The following is an 18,414-nucleotide window of genomic DNA, read 5'->3' on the forward strand; positions in this document are numbered from 1 at the left end:
ATCTGATCCTAAAAGGAGATGTTATGGGCCAGAACTTGAAACAAGGGTCTCAGCGGAATTGAGGAGACAATAGTTAAATTTAGTTTATCATTGGTTTAATCCTACAACAAATAATGATTTTCCAGTGATGTAATGATTGGTTTGTACTCAGTACGGGGCATATAAGGAGAAACTCTCAGGGCCAGAAAGGACAAATGCCCTAGAAGTTCTCGGAGGCTGAGACAGAGTCATTCCCTCTTCCACCTTTGTTGTGGCTGGAGGCTAAAGTACAAACCCTTGGAGTCAGGGAGATTCAGAAGTCAGAGAAGGAAGGCAAGAGCTCAAGTTCTCAGAATCAAGGACAGACTGAAAGGCTCTCCAGAGAGCTGCCCAGCTCCAAGAAGGAGATAATAAAGGATCTAGACTATAAGAAAGCTAACAAGACTACAGGAAAGGAAAGAAAACTTGGAAAGAGATAAAAAAAAGAATTTGGACTTTAATACCTGGCTGCATTTGGGGTGATTACTGAACTGAAATGAAGGCTGCTCCCAGAGAACCCCAAGAAAACCCCAACAAGAAAACACTACACTTTAGAGAAGAATATTACAATAAACATTGTATTTAATTGACTATGTCATTATTAGGAGAATAGATAGGCAAGATGTTGAAGTAAAAAAGGTGATGTATGATACAGAGAAATGGACTTGTCATCAACTTATTCCTTCCATGCTAAATTTCCCCTTTCCAGAAAAACAAAAACAAAAACAAAAATTTCCAAGGCAAGAAGACTAAATGTAGTTCTTGGAAAGTTGAACTAACAAATGGTTGGCAAAAGTGGAACAGAAAAGGCATGAATAGATGTCAGAGATCTGGTGTAAAACATGATATTTAGTCATATGGATCAGAACCTTCACAAATATCCAGATTGGTTTGATGAAAATGATTGTAGACTTAAGAAGCTGTTAAATGAAGAAATAAGAGCTCCAAAAGGTTTACTAGTGTGATAGTTTGTCCATCTCTAAGAAGGCAGGATTAAACTCCATCAAAAGTAAAATGTAAGTGAAACCTACAGAGTTGCAGAATTTTTGGCTCAGTAAGTAAGAAAATGAAATTCAGTTTTACGCCAATTATAATAATCCAAAATGTTTTTTTTTTTTTTTTTAATGATTTCCTGAAGGCTATTTATGGACCAAATTGTTGTGTCCAGACTAGCTCTCTGGAGGATCTTGGTACCAGCCAGAGTCCTTGGTCTTAGAAAAGCAGTGATGATCACTCTTTGCCACCTTCTATCCCTCTGCTTCAATCACAATACAGGTTTTCACACCCCTTGACTTAGCAGGAAGGCTGAGAGCCCTTAGGGAGATAGGAAGCTGAACCAGACATTGTTAGCATGCTCCCTCTGGGCTGAAAGGTCTTATTCCTCACACAGAGTTCCCCCACTGTCTGTGGCCCTCTATACTAAAATCCTATGGTGCATCTTAAATATTCAGTAATGTTGAAGCCATGTTGATCATGGGCTAAACACTTCCTTAGTGTCCTCAACAGATATCATCAATCAATGCTGAAGCAATTGACCATATAACCCAAGTACAGCTAGGAAGTGTTAAAGTATTTGAAGCCAGATTTGAATTCAGGTCCTCCTGACTTCAGGGCCATGCTCTATCCACTGCACCACCTTGCTGCTCCTTGAAGTTATTCTTTGGCTAAACTTCCAACTGAAGAAGAGAAATTAGGTTTATCTCTCTCTTTTTCTCTTTCTCTCTCTCTTTTTTTTTCTCTCTCTCTTTCTCTTTCTTTGTCTCTCTGTGCCTCTCATCTCTCTCTCTCTCTCACCCACAGGGAATTAAAAAATAATATCTATAACCCCTTGATAAATAAATAAAAAAAAATGAAGTCAGTTTTCAGAAAAAAATATTTCTATCTACAGACAGATGAACAAAATACTTTCACTCATTATTGACTGGAGAAATACAAACGAAAATAATTCTGAATTATTACCATATACATATTCAATTAATTAGTAAAATAGAAAAGAATATTTAAGGAGGTGTGTGGAAAATAAGACATAGAGGAGATTGAACTGATTAAACCATTCTGTAGAGGAATATGGAACTATGTTCAAAGATCTATTAAACAATCCATAAACAAATAACTACTAGGTCTATATCCCTAAAAAGAATTTTAAAAGGGAACAAAAAACACCTACATATATAGCAAATCTTTTCTGGAAACAAATAATTTGAAATTGAAGGAATGCCCATCGATGGGGAATGACTGAAGAAATTGTGGTATGTAATTTTGATGAAATATTATTACACTATAAGAAATGATGAGGAAGGCACTTTCAGAAAAACCTGGAAAGACTTCCATGAGCTAATGCAAAGTGAAATGTACTGTTCAAAGTAATAGCACTATTAGAAGATGATCATTTGTTAATGATTTAGCTATTCTCAGTGACACAATGATCCAGATAACTCTGAAGGACTTATAATGAAAAATGTTTTCCATGCCCAGAGAAATAATTGATAGTATCTGAATATATATTTGAAAAATACTTTTTTCTGTGTTCTTTCACAACATGATTTTAAAAATATTTTGGAAATATATGTGTATATATATATATATATATATATATATATATATATATATAATTTCTTGCATTCTTAATGGGGTGGGAGTGGGAAGGAGAGAAATAATCTAGAGCTCCAAATTTTGTAAACAAATGTTCAAAATTGTTTTTGCATAATGCTGTAAGGAGCTAAAATGCTATTTTTTCTTATCTACTTTCTTTCTTATCCTACATTAATTAATGTTGTCTGTAGAAGCTTTTCAATTTCAAGTAATTTAATCTATTTAGAAAAAATATTTCTATCTTATTTAGCTAAGAATATATATATATATATATATATATATATGTATATATATATAAGCTGTTGTGAGAGGTAAAAATCTGTTTCATTTTCTGTTGTTTTCAATAGTATGATATATATATATATATATATATATAGGTCTAAGCCCAATTTCTATCCAACTACTTTACAGTTTTTCCAAAAGCATTTTTTTAATCAAAAGAAGAGTTATTCCTGAGTAACATTTTCTACTTTATCAAAACACTGGGTAACTTAATTTATTATTTCTGACATGACCTGTATATAACTTGGTTATCACCTTAATAATATGATTTGAAGAATATTTAAAAGACCAATATACTATTATTGCAGAAATCTTTGCAGATAGTTTGGTGAATTCTGATTCTTTTTCTGATATTGATTAGTTACTTCTAGTGAAGATGCTTTTCTCCTCTCAAAATTCAAATATCAAACTAGAAGGATTCTATATCACGTGTGTCTTATTTATAAAACATTACTTTACATAATCAGATTTTTTTATAATATTAGAGCTAGATGAGAAAAGTTATACAAAAAGTAATGAAATGAACAGATTTGGAAATACTGAGTTCAAGAGTTCAATATATCTAAGTGGATGGATGAAGGCATTTTGTATGTGCTATGATAAATGGAAAGGATTGGGCCAGAAAGGACAATGGGTTTTCAGGGAAAAGGAGAGTGACCACCAGAGACAAACTTAACAAATTTACTTAGGACTTCCTTGATGACAATACTACTTCCTGTGTCTATAGCACTGTTTTCAAAGTGATTTCTTCTTAACATGTTGCAATAATGAGTAAGAAAGAAATCCCTAAGATCAAAATGAAGAGCTAGATGATATAAACTATCTGTTTCAACTTTCATTTCAATTCCCTTGTTTTCCAGATGCCATGGCAGGTGTGATTGAAGGAATCAAGGATGGATAGTCTGTAGATGTTAAGTCTCAGGGGAAAACATGATAGCCTATGTTAAAATACTTGAAGCATACTTAACCTTTATTGGACTCTTAAAATAGATTCAAAAATAATAGGTAAGATATATTGAAGGGTAAATATAGCCATCCTAAAGTGAGAGATCTTCATAAATGCAATAGAAGTTAATGTGTTTCCCTCCATTGTAGGACTTTACTCAGAGGCCAATAATGAATGACATGTTGGATATTTTATAGAAAGAATACCTTTTTCTGGTATGAGTTTCTGACTAGTTTTTGTAGTCAATTTTACTTAGAATTATGAAGTAAGTAATATGAATGTAATTTTACTGATGAGAAAATAGAGAAAAAAAGAGATTAAGTATCATACACATGTAAACACAGTGAATTGGAATAAAAGTTGCCTTTGATTTTAGTGATTTTGGCTCTAACTTGTATGCATCCTCTATTATTTACCTCTTAGAGGAAAAAAAACTGGGAATATTCACCTTTATAGGCATAGGTTAGAGACTGATCTCATGGAATATATTCCTATTTCTCTCATCTTTTACTCTTCTCTCCTTAATTTTTTTTAAATTATCTGTGCATATAGCACATAATAGATTACAGGTCTCTTTATATTATCATTTTTCCTACTTCCCTTTGGAATAGAATTTGGAATTATGCAAATTAAATGAAAAAAAATGCCCATAGCCTTGAGATTCCATTATTAAGGTAATAGCCAAAGATGAAGAAAAATTTTCCCATCTACTTGAAAAACACTTGTAGCAATGGTTTTCTTTCCTGAAGAATAAAGATGCAAGTTTTTAAAAAAATTATTTAATTAAATTTTAATACACATTGTTTTATGAATCATGTTGGGAGAGAAAAATCAGACCAAAAGGGAAAAATCAAGAGAGAAGGAAAAAAAAAAACAGAAAAAAAGAAGTAAACATAACCTGTGTTGATTTACATTCAGTGTCCTTTGTTCTTTTTCTGGATGCAGATGGCATTGTCTGTCCAAAGTATATTGGTATTGTTTAGGATCACTAAACCACTGAGAAGAACCAAATCTTTCATGGATAACTGTCACACATTCTTCTTGTTATTGTGTACAGTATGTTTCTGGTTTTGCTTGCTTTGCTCAGCATCAGTTCATGTAAATCTTTTCAGACCTTTCTAAAATCAGCTTGTTTATCATTATTTTTAGAAAAATAATATTCAATTACCTTCACATTCATAGCTCATTCAGCCATTCCCAAATTGATGGGCATCTTCTAATATTCAAATTCATTTTTGCCATAAAAAACTACTGTAAATATTTTGGATATGTGGGTCATTTTCTATTGTTTATGATTTCCTTGGGATGTAGACCCAATCAGTAGTGGCACTGCTAGGTCAAGAAGTATGCAGAATTTTATAGCCTTTTGGGCACAATTTCAGATTGCTCTCCTGAATGGTTGGATCATTTCACAACTTCACTAAACAATGTATTGGTGTCCCAGTTTTTCCACATTCACTTCAACATTCGTCATTATCTTTTCCAGTCATTTTAGCCAATCTGAGAGATGTGAAATGGTACCACAAAGTTTTTTGACTTGCATTAAAAAAAAATGGAGGGACTGGATAGAAGAGATGGCTAAACTCTAGAAGAAAGGGGTAAGAAAAGGGGGAGGATCAGTGGTGAGTGGGGTGTGATAAAAACAGAACAATGCTAAGGAGGGACATGGTGGAATGAGAACAAAAGTATATACAGAAGAGAAAATGAGATGGGGGGTGGAATACAGACCTTGTAATCCTAACTATGAATAGGAATGGGATGAGCTCTCCCATAAAATAGAAGTGAATAGCATAGTAGATTAAAAAAAAAAAAACAGTATCCTGTAATATGTTGTTTACAAAAAAAAAACAATAAGTAATATACAAAGTAAAAGTAAATAGCTGGAAGAGAATATATTATGCTTCAACTGAAATAAAAGAAAAGTAAGGATAGCAATTTTGCTCTCAGATAAAGCAAAAGTAAAATACATATTTAATTAAAAGAGATAAGGAAGAAAAGTATATCTGGATAAAAGGTACCATAAAAATGAAGTAGTAAAGATACCAAATGAATATGCATCAAGTTGTAGAGCATGCAAATTCCTAAAAAATATATTAAGCCAGTTGTAGAAAAAAATAGACAGCAATAATATATTAGTGGGATAATTCAACCCTCTCCTCTCAGAATCAAACAAATTTCACCACAAAATAAACCACAAGAAAGTAACTAAGGAGGCTAATAGAATCCTAGAAAATCTAGATATGATAGACCTCTGAAGAAAATTAAATAGAGATAAATATATATTTTTTTTTCTTTGCAGTATATGGCACCTAAATAAAAACTGACCATGTATTATTGCATAAAAACCTTACAATAAAAGGCAGAAAGGCATCAATAGTAAATGCTTCTTTTGCAGATCATAATGCAATAAAATTATATTCAATAAACTGCCATAGAAAGACAGACTAAAATTAAATTGGAAATAAATAATCAAATTATAGATGCAAATTTTTTAGATTTTTAATAAATAAAATTCAAAATGGCCTGACTGTGAATAACCATTGCTAGATTGCTTTAAAATGTTAAAGGAATTGAACATTTTTCATTCATAATTTTGATTTCATAATTTTTTTTTATTATTCAATAGGACTATTATTTCCCCCCATTTACATGTTAAGAAACATTTTAGCATTTATTTTTATAAGATTTTTAGTTCTCCAAGGATGGCAGAATAAAGGCAGGGACTCCATGAGTTCTTTCCCCAAAACACTCCAAATTCCTTTAAAGATTCTAAACAAATTTTAAAGTGTCAGAACACACAAAATGATAAAGTGGAACAATTTGTCAGCCAAAAACAATTTAGAAGGTCAGCAAGAAAAGTCTATGGCACCAGAGTGGGAGTCCAGAGTATAATCCCAGTTCAGGAAATACCAGTTCAGCTCTGGCCCCAAACTGGCCTGGATACTAGCAAAGTAAGACTGGATCTTAGGACCACTGAAACAGTAACAGTGCTGGTGGTTTCCATACCTCCCTGCTCAAAGACATTGAAGACAACTTTTAATATCACCACTAAAGATCTGACTCAACTAAGGTGAGAAGGCCTTAGTAAACCAGCAGACCAGGAACAGGCAGTGGTAGCAGCAGCTTCCAAAGTTTTTAAACTGCAGGAGACCTTTCGACTAGCACTGAGAAAGGACTTTGTTGCTTTAGCACACTAGAATTTATAACTACAGCAGAGCACGGAATCTCTTCATAGCTGCACAGAAGAAAAGAGTGCTTATGGCCAGATTCCTGGAAGAATCTCTGAAAACTGCATAAAACCCCTGTAGCTTGGAACATTATAACTTATACCTAGAAACAGATCCATATTTTAACAAAAAGTTGAAAGCCAAGTAATAGGCTGAGTAAATGGGAAATGAGGAAGTAACAACAACAACAAAAAAGTATCTAACCATAGAAAGTTATTATGGTGGCAAGGAAGAACAAAATACACACTAAGGAGAAAATAACAAAATCAAAGTTCCAATATCCAAAGTAACCAAGAAAAAAATAATAACAGGTCTTCAGCCATGGAAGAGCTCAGAAGAAATTGTAAAAATAAAGTAATAAAGACAGAGGAAAAATTGGGAAGAGAAAGGAGAGTGATACAAAAGAAAATACAAAAACCTAGTGAAAATAATGCTTTAAAAAGTAAAATTGATCAAATGGAAAAAGGAAAACAAAAGCTCACTAAATAAAACAATTCTCTGAAAATTAGAATTGAGCAAATGGAAGCTAGTAATTTAATGAGAAAGTAACATTAAAACAAAATCAAAATAATAATTATAAAAAGAAAATAGTGTGAAATGTCTCATTGGAAAAACAACTGCCCTAGAAAATAGAAGGAAAGATAATTTTAAAATTGTTAGTTTACCCGAAAACCATATTCAAAAGAAAAGAGCCTACATATCATCTTTCAAGAAATTATGAGGAAAACTGTCTTTTTATTTTAGAAACAAAGTATAAAACAGAAATTAAAAAGAATCCACCTGAAAGAAATTCCAAAATGAAAATTTCCAGGAATATTAAAGCCAATTTCCAGAACTTACAGGCCAAAAATAATATATTGCAAGTATCCATAAAGAAAAAATTCAAGTAAAGTAGAACCAAAGTCAGGATAACACAGATTTATCAGCTTCTATATTAAAAAATCAGAAGGCTTGGATTATGATATTCTGAAGAGCAGTGAGCTAGGATTGCAACCAAGAATCATTGAACTACCAAAAGTGAATATAATCCTTCAAGGGAAATTGAGGGGATGCTCATCAATTGGGGGAAGGGGTGATTGAATAAACAGTGGTTTATATTTATGATAGAATATCACGGTTGTACATAGAAGGAACTGAGTCAAATTTATAAAAAATAAGAGCCATGCTACAATTAATAAATGATAAAAATATGATATGGTTCAAAAGATCTATAAATTCATGCATATCCTTTGGCCTAATAATACCACTATAGGCATGAATACCAAAAGAGATCTGAAAAAAAGGAAAATGACTTATATGTACAAAAATATGCATAGTAACTCTCTTCTCAGTGTAAAATAAATAGAAAGTGAGGGGATGCTCATCAATTGGGAAATGGTTAAATAAATTGGGTTACATGTTTTTGATGAAAAGTTAATGTTCTGTGGGAAATGATAAGCAGGATACTCTCAGAAAAATAAACAAAACCCTCAATATACTCATAAACTCAATACAAAGTAAGAGCAATGATCTGGGATGATCAGCTGTAAATGACTTTGCTGCTCTCAGTAATACAATCATCCATGACTGCTCTGAAGGACTTAGGATGGAAAATCTTATCTATACCCAGAGAAGGAACTGATAGTGTCTGAATATAGACTGATGCATTCTATCTTTCTTTATTATATCTTGTTTCTAAATTCAATTTTTGGAAGCTTTTGTTTTCATTAGGGCGGGTGATCTATCATTTCTTTCACAATTTTTATAGAAATGGTTTGCATAACTTCACATGTGATTACTTAATTGTGAGTGGGGATAAAGGAAAACCTAAAACTCAATTTTTTTTTTAAAACAAATGCAAAAAAATTACTTTTTTGAATGTAACTGGGGAAAATTAAATAATAAACGAATGAACATTATGGTTGTATAAGAAATGATAAGCAAGTTGTTCTCCAAAAAACTTGGAAAAACTTCCATAAAGTCAAGCAAAGTGAAATGTACTCTGTACAGAGTAATAATAGAGTGGGGGAAAGGGACAGAATCTGAAAGTCAAAGCTTTCAAAATAAATATAAAAACAAAGTTTTGCATATAAATGAGGAAAATAAAAATATTAAATAAAAATCTAAACAAACAACAATAACAACACATTTTCTTCTTCCTTCCTTCTTCCACTGCCCTCCTCTAAAGATGGTAGGCAGTTTGATATTATATATGTGCTATCATGCAAAAGATTTTTCCATGTTGGATGCTCATCCATTGGAGAATGGCTGAACAAATTGTGGTATATGAATATTATGGAATATTATTGTTCTGTAAGAAATGACCAGCAGGAGGATTTCAGAAAGGCCTGGAGAGACTTACATGATCTGATGCTGAGTGAAATGAGCAGGACCAAGAGATCATTATATACTTCAACAATAATACTGATGATTAATTCTGATGGATGTGGCCCTCTTGAACAATGAGATGAACCAAATCAATTCCAATAGAGAAGAAATGAACTGAACCAGACACCGAGCGAAAGAACTCTGGGAGATGACTATGAACCACTACACAGAATTCCCAATCCCTCTATTTTTGTACACCTGCATTTTTGATTTCCTTCACAGGCTAATGTACACTATTTCAGAGTCCGATTCTTTTTGTACAGGAAAATAACTATATGGACATGTATACATATATTGTATTTAATTTATAGTTTAACATATTTAACATGTATTGGTCAACCTGCCATCTTGGGGGGAGGGAAAAATTAGAACAAAAGGTTTGGCAATTGTCATTGCTGTAAAATTACCCATGCATATATCTGGTAAATAAAAACTATTAAAAAAAGATATTTCCATATTAGTCACATTATGAAAGAAGAAACAGATCAAAAGGGAAAAAAAGAAAGATTAAAATAGGTAGAAAATATATTTCCATTCAGAGTCCATTAGTTCTTTATCTGGTTATAGATAGCATTTTTCTTTGTAAGTCTTATGTACTTGGCTTAGATAACTTAGTTACTGAGAGAAGTGAAGTTGCTCATAATTGATCATCACGCAATGTTGCTGATTGCTCATTTCTAGTACAATGTTTTCCAGTTTCTGCTAATTTGCCTTTGAATTATTTTGTACAAATCTTTCATGCTTTTTATCCCTTGAAATCTGCCTGTTCATCATTTCTTATCATACAATGATATTTCATTATATTCATATAAACATCCCCTGAATTTCTCATATTTTGAAACCATGAAAAGAGCACAATAAATATTTTTGCACATATAGGTTATTTTCCATTTTTTATGATCTCTATGGGATGCAGACAGCAGTTCAAGTGTTACATCAAAGGGTATGCACAGTTTGGTTGTCCTTTGAAAATAAGTACAAACTGTTCTCCAGAATGGTTGAGTCAGTTTACAAATTCACCAACAATGCACAAGTGTCCTAATTTTCCCACATCCTCTCCAAAATTTATCACATTCCTTTTTCTGCTATATTGGCTCACTCTGTAAGTATGAAATGCTATATTAGAGTTGCTTTAATTTTCACTTCTCTAATCAAAAGTGATTTGAACTACTTCTTATGCTTTTGGATAGGTTTGATTTATTTTCCTGAAAATTGCCTTTTTATATCCTTTGACCATATATCCATTGGAGAATGGTTTGTATTCTTATAAATTTGATTCAGTTCTCTATACATGTGAGAAATGAGGCCTTTATCAAAAATATTCACTGGAAAGATTGATTCCCATCTTTCTGCTATCCTTTAATCTTGATTTGATTGCTTTTGTTGCAGATGTGTTTTCATTTACTATAATAAAATTATCTATTTTGCATTTTGTTATTCTCTCCATCTCTTGTTTGATAATGTTTTTTTTTTCCCCTATGGGAAGATAACAAGAGCATAACTTGCAGCAACTATATATCTCATGTAGTAATGTATTAATTCTTCTTCCTTCCTTCCTTCCTTCCTTCCTTCCTTCCTTCCTTCCTTCCTTCCTTCCTTCCTTCCTTCCTTCCTTCCTTCCTTCCTTCCTTCCTTCCTCCTTCTTTCCTTTCTCTCTTTCTCTCTCTCTTTTTTCTTTTTCTCTCTCTTTCTTTCTTTCTTTCTTTCTTTCTTTCTTTCTTTCTTTCTTTCTTTCTTTCTTTCTTTCTTTCTTTCTTTCTTTCTTTCTTTCTTTCTTATAAGAAACCAACTAATTTCTGGTGCACAGTCTCCTTTTTTTTCCCCTTATTTTCTTTTTGGCTTCATATTTTTAATATAGTCCTTATTTTCTTCTAATAACTACATTGTATTTTATCATTTGTTCAAATGGCCTCTGAACAGTGAAGATATATTATCATCATTTTATCAAGTGATAAAATGATTGTCTTTGCATATGCTAGCAGAAGATGTCAACTTCTTTCCCCATGTTATCTTTAGAATAAATATGCCTTTGATTTCCATAGATGAATATTACTAATCACATGACATATTCCAGAGATAAGGAAGATGACCTATAGTGCCTGCAAATGCATTTACAAAATATTACTTTTGATTCATTTTTCTACTTCTAAATGTAGACAGTTATTTAATGACTTATTCTGTAAAGAAGGATGGAAGAGAAGCTTTCAGTTCCCTAATTCTGTGGAAATACATATTGTCCTAGACTATTCTAAAGAAACTGATAACTTATAAAAATATGATATTTATTCTAAATCAATCACATTCACTCTTCTTATGAGCAGAAATGTGTAATAGACAACAATCAGTGTGTTGATTGTACATATTCCTGTAGAGTTAGTTCACAAGTAAATTAACCAAAGAAAAAAATCCTATTAGGAAATGTATGAGTGCTACAGAATTTAAACTGGGGCAGTGCATTAGCTGCTTATGGATCCTAAATTACTGTCTTTTCTTCTGCAAATGACTCAGTACAAAGGTTGTCATCAACTGGAACAGCCACATAAATGGCAGCAGAGAAAAGATTGATATGAATCCCTTACAATGCCTCCTTAACTTTTACTGCACTCATAAACTGTTTGAGATCCCTATGTTCTTTTTAGGTAGACTATTTAAAAATGATATATAATTCATTATCCAGCAGCAGGGACAGGAGTAGTGTGTTTATCCTTTCCTTGTATGGTGATCATTCCAAGTCCATCTCATCTTAGAATCTCAAGAGCACTGTTTTTCTTTTATATGTGATTGTCTGCATCCATCAGAAAGCACAGCTTAACTCGGGTTTGCATTTTGGAAAAAAAATGTCACTAATTTTGAACTCACTTTAATCACAGTTTGTATGATTCCTAGTTTCTGTTTATGAAGAGGAAATGGTTGGAAATTACTAATTTATCACTTGAGCAGATTTCAGTCACAAAATAAAAAAGAAGAAACTATTTTAATATAAGCAGTAAAAGGATCAGAATCACTGTAATCTGCCCAAATGTATTCTTAAGAAATTTTATTTTTAGAGGAAGCTATGTAACTGCCAGCCAACCTTTGACCCTTCCCCTCTGGAAACTTTCCAATGTGTCCATGAGGTAGGAGAGAGAGAGAGGGCAGCATTATGCTAATAGAATGATAGAGTTCAGATCAGGAAGGGATCTTAACTTATATTCAGCTATCTCATTTCACAGATGATGAAAGCAAGATCTAGAGTAAAAGTGACATTTTTCAAGTCAGTGAAGATCCTTGAGGGAAAGACCTGTTTTCACTTTTCTTTCAAACTATAACTCATAGCATAGTGCTAGACATATATTTAATTACATTTCTTTGAATGACTGATGGGTAGTTAAGAACATACCCAAGATTGAATTGAGGTGTTTTTCATTCTATTTTCCAGTGACCTTTTCACTATATCAATGATATTAGTTATAACAATTACTTGTTCTTTTCTGAAACTTCAGTTTATTCATATATGATGTGGTGATCTGTACACTGAGAATTGGATAGTCCTGATAATCTGAGAACATCAGAAAGTTCATTCAAAATTGCAGTATCATTTATCCAAATTGATAAAACAAGTAATTAATAATTAATTCATAATATAACATATATATATAATATGTGGTATAATATATAGTATACATAGTATAATAGATTTTAGAATAGGAAGGAACCTTAGAGTCTTTCTAATTTATGAACCTATTTTTACATTTGATAAAACTGAGGCATAAGGAAACAAAAAAAGCAGAAGGAAGAGGAGAGATGGAGAGAGGGAGGGAGGGAAAGGGAGAGAGAGAGGGAGGACAGTAAATATTGTTTTAAAGTAACACATAGAATTCATATTATACAAGCTCCTAAACCCTTAAATTTACAATGGGAAAAAAAATGAGACTTAAGTTTTTTTTTTTAATTATTATTAAAGATTTTTATTTTCAAAACATATGCATAGATAATTTTTCAACATTGACCCTTATAAAACCTTGTGTTCCAAATTTTCCCTTCTTCCCCCTCCCCTAGATGACAACTAACCCAATATATGTTAACATGTTAAAATATATGTTAAATCCAATATATGCATACATATTTATACAATAATCTTGCTGCACAAATAATCAATTCAAAAAACAAATAAGAAAACAAACGAAATGCAAGCAAGCAACAACAAAGAGTGAAAATTCTATGTTGTGATACACACTCAGTTCCTGTTATGGGCCAGAACTCTATACTTAAAACAAGGATTCTTACAAAGTGCTAACTCAGTGGAATTGAGGAGGCAATGGTTATCTAGTTTAGCATGGTGATTAATAGTTCTCTAGTTCAGTATATGTATTTAGTACTTAATATAGTTCTACAAGATCCACACCTATGATAATGTATTATAATAGAGTATATAACAGCCAGCGGGGATTCTGAGCCAGATTCATTCACTCCATCTCATACCATTGTGGTGGCAGACCTGCTACACTTCCCTCACTGAGACCAAGGTGGGCTGAAAGGCTCTCCAGAAAGCTGGCGTAGGCCCCAGGGAAGGAAACTAGACTGTGAAGGAGATAATAAAGGATTGGGACTTTAACACCTGGCTATTCTTGTGGTGATTACTCTGCTGAACCCAAAGCTGCTCCAAGACCTCCAGAAAACCAACTGGAATATTACAAGTTCCCACAGTCCCTCTGGGTATAGATGGCTCTCTTCACCATAAGATAATTGGAACTGGTCTGAATCATCTCATTGTTGGAAAGAATCATGTCTATTGAAATTTATTATCATATAATCTTATTACTGTGTATAATGATCTCCTGGTTCTGCTCATCTCATTCAGCATCTGTTCAAATAAGTCTCTTCAGGCCTCTCTAAAATCATCCTGCTCATTGTTTCTTATGGAATAATAATATTCCATAAGATTCATATACCATAACTTATTGAGTCATTCTCCAGCTGATAGGTATCCATTAAATCTCCAGTTTCTAGCCACTACAAAAAAGGCTGCCATAAACATTTATGCACATGTGGGTCCCTTTTCCTTCTTTAAGATCTCTTTGGGATATAATCCCAGTAAGAACATTGCTGAATCAAAGGACATGAACAATTTGATAACGTTTTGAGCATAGTTCCAAATTGCTCTCCAGAATGGCTGGATCTGTTCACAACCCCATCAACAATGTATCAGTGTCTCAGTTTTCCCACATTCCCTCCATCTTTCATCATTATCTTTTCCTATCATCTTAGCCAATCTGAGAGGCATGTAATGGTACCACAGAAGAGTCTTAATTTGCATTTCTCTGATTAATAGTGATTTCATATGACTAGAAATGGTTTTAATTTCTTCATCTGAAAACTGTCTATTCCTATCCTCTGACCATTTATCAATTGGAGAATGGCATGAACTATTATAAACTGCAGTCAATTCTTTATATATTTTAGAAATGCGGCCTTTATCAGACCCCTTAAATGTAAAAAATGTTTTCCCAATTTATTGCTTCCCTTCTAATCTTGTCTATATTTGTTTTGTTTGAACAAAAACTTTTTAACTTACTATAATCAAAATTAATTATTTGGTGTTCAATGAGTACCTATTCTTTGATAACAAATTCCTTCCTTTTACTCCAATCTGAAAGGTAAACTATCCTATGTTCTTCTAATGGCATAATAGATTTTAGAATTGGAAGGAATCTTAGGTTCTTTCTAATTTAAGAACCTATTTTTGCTTTTGAGGAAACTGAAACTTAAAGAAACAGAAAGTGCAGAAGGAAGGAAACAGAGAGACACCTACACAGAGAGACAGAGGCAGAGAGAGGGAGAAAACAGTAAAAATTGTTTTAAAGGAACACATAGAATTTATATTATACAAGCTCCCAAGCCCTTAACTTTACAATAGAAAAAAGAGTAAGGCTTAAGTTTTTAGGATGTGTAATGTCATACAAGTAGGAAATGGAAAAGTTGCTTCAGAATTCAAATCCACTGAGCCACATTACTGTTATAAACTGACTAAATGCAATTTAAGTATCACATTTTTTTTTATTTTACTACAAAATCAAAAGTTACAATTTAAATTCTCTTAGGCTTTAATTAATGCCATTCTTTTCTAAATTCTCTGCATATCCATATTTCCTACCCTCAAGAATTTTACATTCTTCTGAAGAAATTAAAATCATAAAATTAAAGCCTAAAATATACAGAAGGGGCAGCTAGTTGGTATAGTGAATAGAATGTCAAGTTTGGGGTCAGAAAGATTCATCTTCCTAAATTTATATCTGGCTTCATTCACTGGTGAATGTGAGAAAGTCACTTAGCTCTCTTTGTTTCAGTTTTCTAATCTGTAAAATTATCTGGAGGAAGAAAAGACAAACTACTATTGTGGTTTTTGCCAAGAAAATCCCAAAAGGGATCACAAAAAAGTCAGTAATAATTGAAAATGAATGAACAGCAAAGATGTAGAAAACACAAGTTTAATAAAGGGGTGTATCAATGCCAATTAAACTGAAAACATTTATACTTCTTAATCTAATCAAGCAATACATAAAGTTAAGGTGAAAGTAGACCTCATTTAATTTTGAAGAAATGATGGATTTTGGTTACCTTTTGAATACAGTTATTTACATGATGAAAATGATTTATAACTTATGGAAAGAATCAGAAAAACCATGGATTTTTTTTTTTTTTTTTGTTATTTCGGTCAGGTTCAACTCTTTTGAGACCTCATTTGGGATTTTCTTGGCAAAAAAAAAAAATTGTAGTGTTTTGCCATTTTCTTATCCAGTCCATTTTACAGATGAGAACTTTTAGGGGTTAAATGACTTCTTAGTTTCATTTAGCTAGTTTCTAAGACAAAATTTGATCTCAGGTCTTCCTGACTCCAGATTTAGTGTTCTATCCACTGAACCACTTAGCTGACAACCTCATAGGCTATGCATAAATGCTATTTAATTTTGCATCTAGCAGATAATAGTGAGGCTGTTAAATTTTCAGATTTTCCAGGCTCAGGAGAAACTTGAAAATACAGATCCTTGTAGTTGGATCAGGGGGACTGATCTCTTCTATGTTTCTAGCAGGTAATGATATTGTGGACTTGGAAAGTTAGTAATATAGAGAGAGTTTATCTTTAAGCCAATCTCAATACCAATACCTGTGTGTCAAGCAGGTAAGAAAACACATGATTGGAATCTGAATGACCATTGCAAATAAATTAGATAAAGAAAAATCAATATCAGAATTCTACACATGCACAGTTCACTAGAATCTAGACAAAAACCATAATTAAGGAGACCTTCATTGGGGTTCCATAAATGGAGAAAAGGAAGTCTAGTAAATGAGAACTAGGAATTCACCCCTTTGCCACATGTGCCTTATAATCATTATAAGTTATTGATTCTTTTCTTCTAAAACTATATATGCATATGTGTATGCTTTACAATATAAAGAGTACTCCAAAATATTAGGGAGATTTTAAAATACTGAAGCCTCAATTTATATCTTCAAATGATTCTAAGACTTTGGAACACTATGCTATTATTATTATACATTATGTAAATAATATAAATTATATCACTTAATTATTATATAATTATTGTCATTATAATCTATTCCTATTTTACCAATCAGAATGCTGATTCTATGAAATGTTAAATGACTTGTCCTGAGTCACATGATAAAGGTCTAAGGAAACATTAGATGATTGAATAAAGTGGAATTTGTTAACCACAAAAAATAAGCTAAACATTGTGGTAAGCCCTGAGATTAAATGACAAGTAAGCTGAGGTTTTGCAACCTTATGGGGTTTATTAAAAACATCACAACTCAGAAGTATGAAAAGTGGGATTAGAAATAAATCTTCTTTCTCTTGATATAATTTGCTTTCCAATGCTTCAGTCTGGATTCGAGAAGGAATATTAATAGCTAATGCAAACGTCTCATTTAACAAAAGAACAGATTGAGAATGAAGCAATTTGACAAAAGTCAGCAGATATGACTAGTGGTAGAATTTGTTTCTATGTTGTATTAATAAGTGCTGTTTTTAAAAGTGCATCAAGATGGATATCATATTATCCAAAAACTTTGGAGTTAAAAACGGCATCATTGGTCCTCTACTTCAACTCTTATTTAAAAGGAATCTGTTAATGTTACATATCTGTTAAGAGCTCATCGAGCCAAGGTCATACTACTACTTCATGAAGTAGCATTTTCTATTTTTGGAAATGTTCAATTCTTAAGATTTCTGTCTGTCACTCTCTCTGTGTCTCTGTGTCTGTCTCTCTTTCTTCATTTCTCTCTCTCTCTCTCTCTCTCTCTCTCTCTCACACTCTCTCTCTCTCTCTCTCTCTTTCTCTGTCTGGCTTTCTGTCTCTGTCTTTGTTTTTATTTTGATATGATTTATTTTGTCTTTTCTACTGCTAACTTTTTTTTTCTAAATAGACTTTTAATTTTTTCCAAATACATGTAAATATAGTTTTCAACATTTATTTTTGTAAGATTTTGTGTTTCAGTTTTCTCTCTCTTATCTCCTCCCTCCCCAAGTCAGCAAGTAATCTGACATATGTATAATCCTTTTACATTTATTTCCATGTTTGTCATGTTGTACAAGAAAAATCAGACCAAAAGGGGAAAACATGAAAAAGTAAAAGCAAACAAGTTAATAAACAAAAAAAAAAAAAAAAAAAGGTGAAAATATGCTTCCATCCACATTCAGTCTCCATAGTTCTCTCTCTGATGCAGAGAGCATTTTCCATTCCAAATCTATTGGGATTGAGATAATGATTTATATTTGTCTCATGCAACTTCCATCTATCACTCCTGATTTTGATTTCTGGATGATTTTTTCCAATTTAAGGAATTCTTTTGAATAAAACATAAAGAAACTTCTGTTTCAACTGGTTTCATCCCAGCACAGGTCAACAGATCTGAAAGAAAGCAAAGCAGAGGTTTTTGTTTCAATGATAGCATATTCCTTCTAAGACTAACTTCAGC

The sequence above is a fragment of the Sminthopsis crassicaudata genome, chromosome 2, assembly GCF_048593235.1.
Source record: "Sminthopsis crassicaudata isolate SCR6 chromosome 2, ASM4859323v1, whole genome shotgun sequence".
Lineage (NCBI taxonomy): Eukaryota > Metazoa > Chordata > Mammalia > Dasyuromorphia > Dasyuridae > Sminthopsis > Sminthopsis crassicaudata.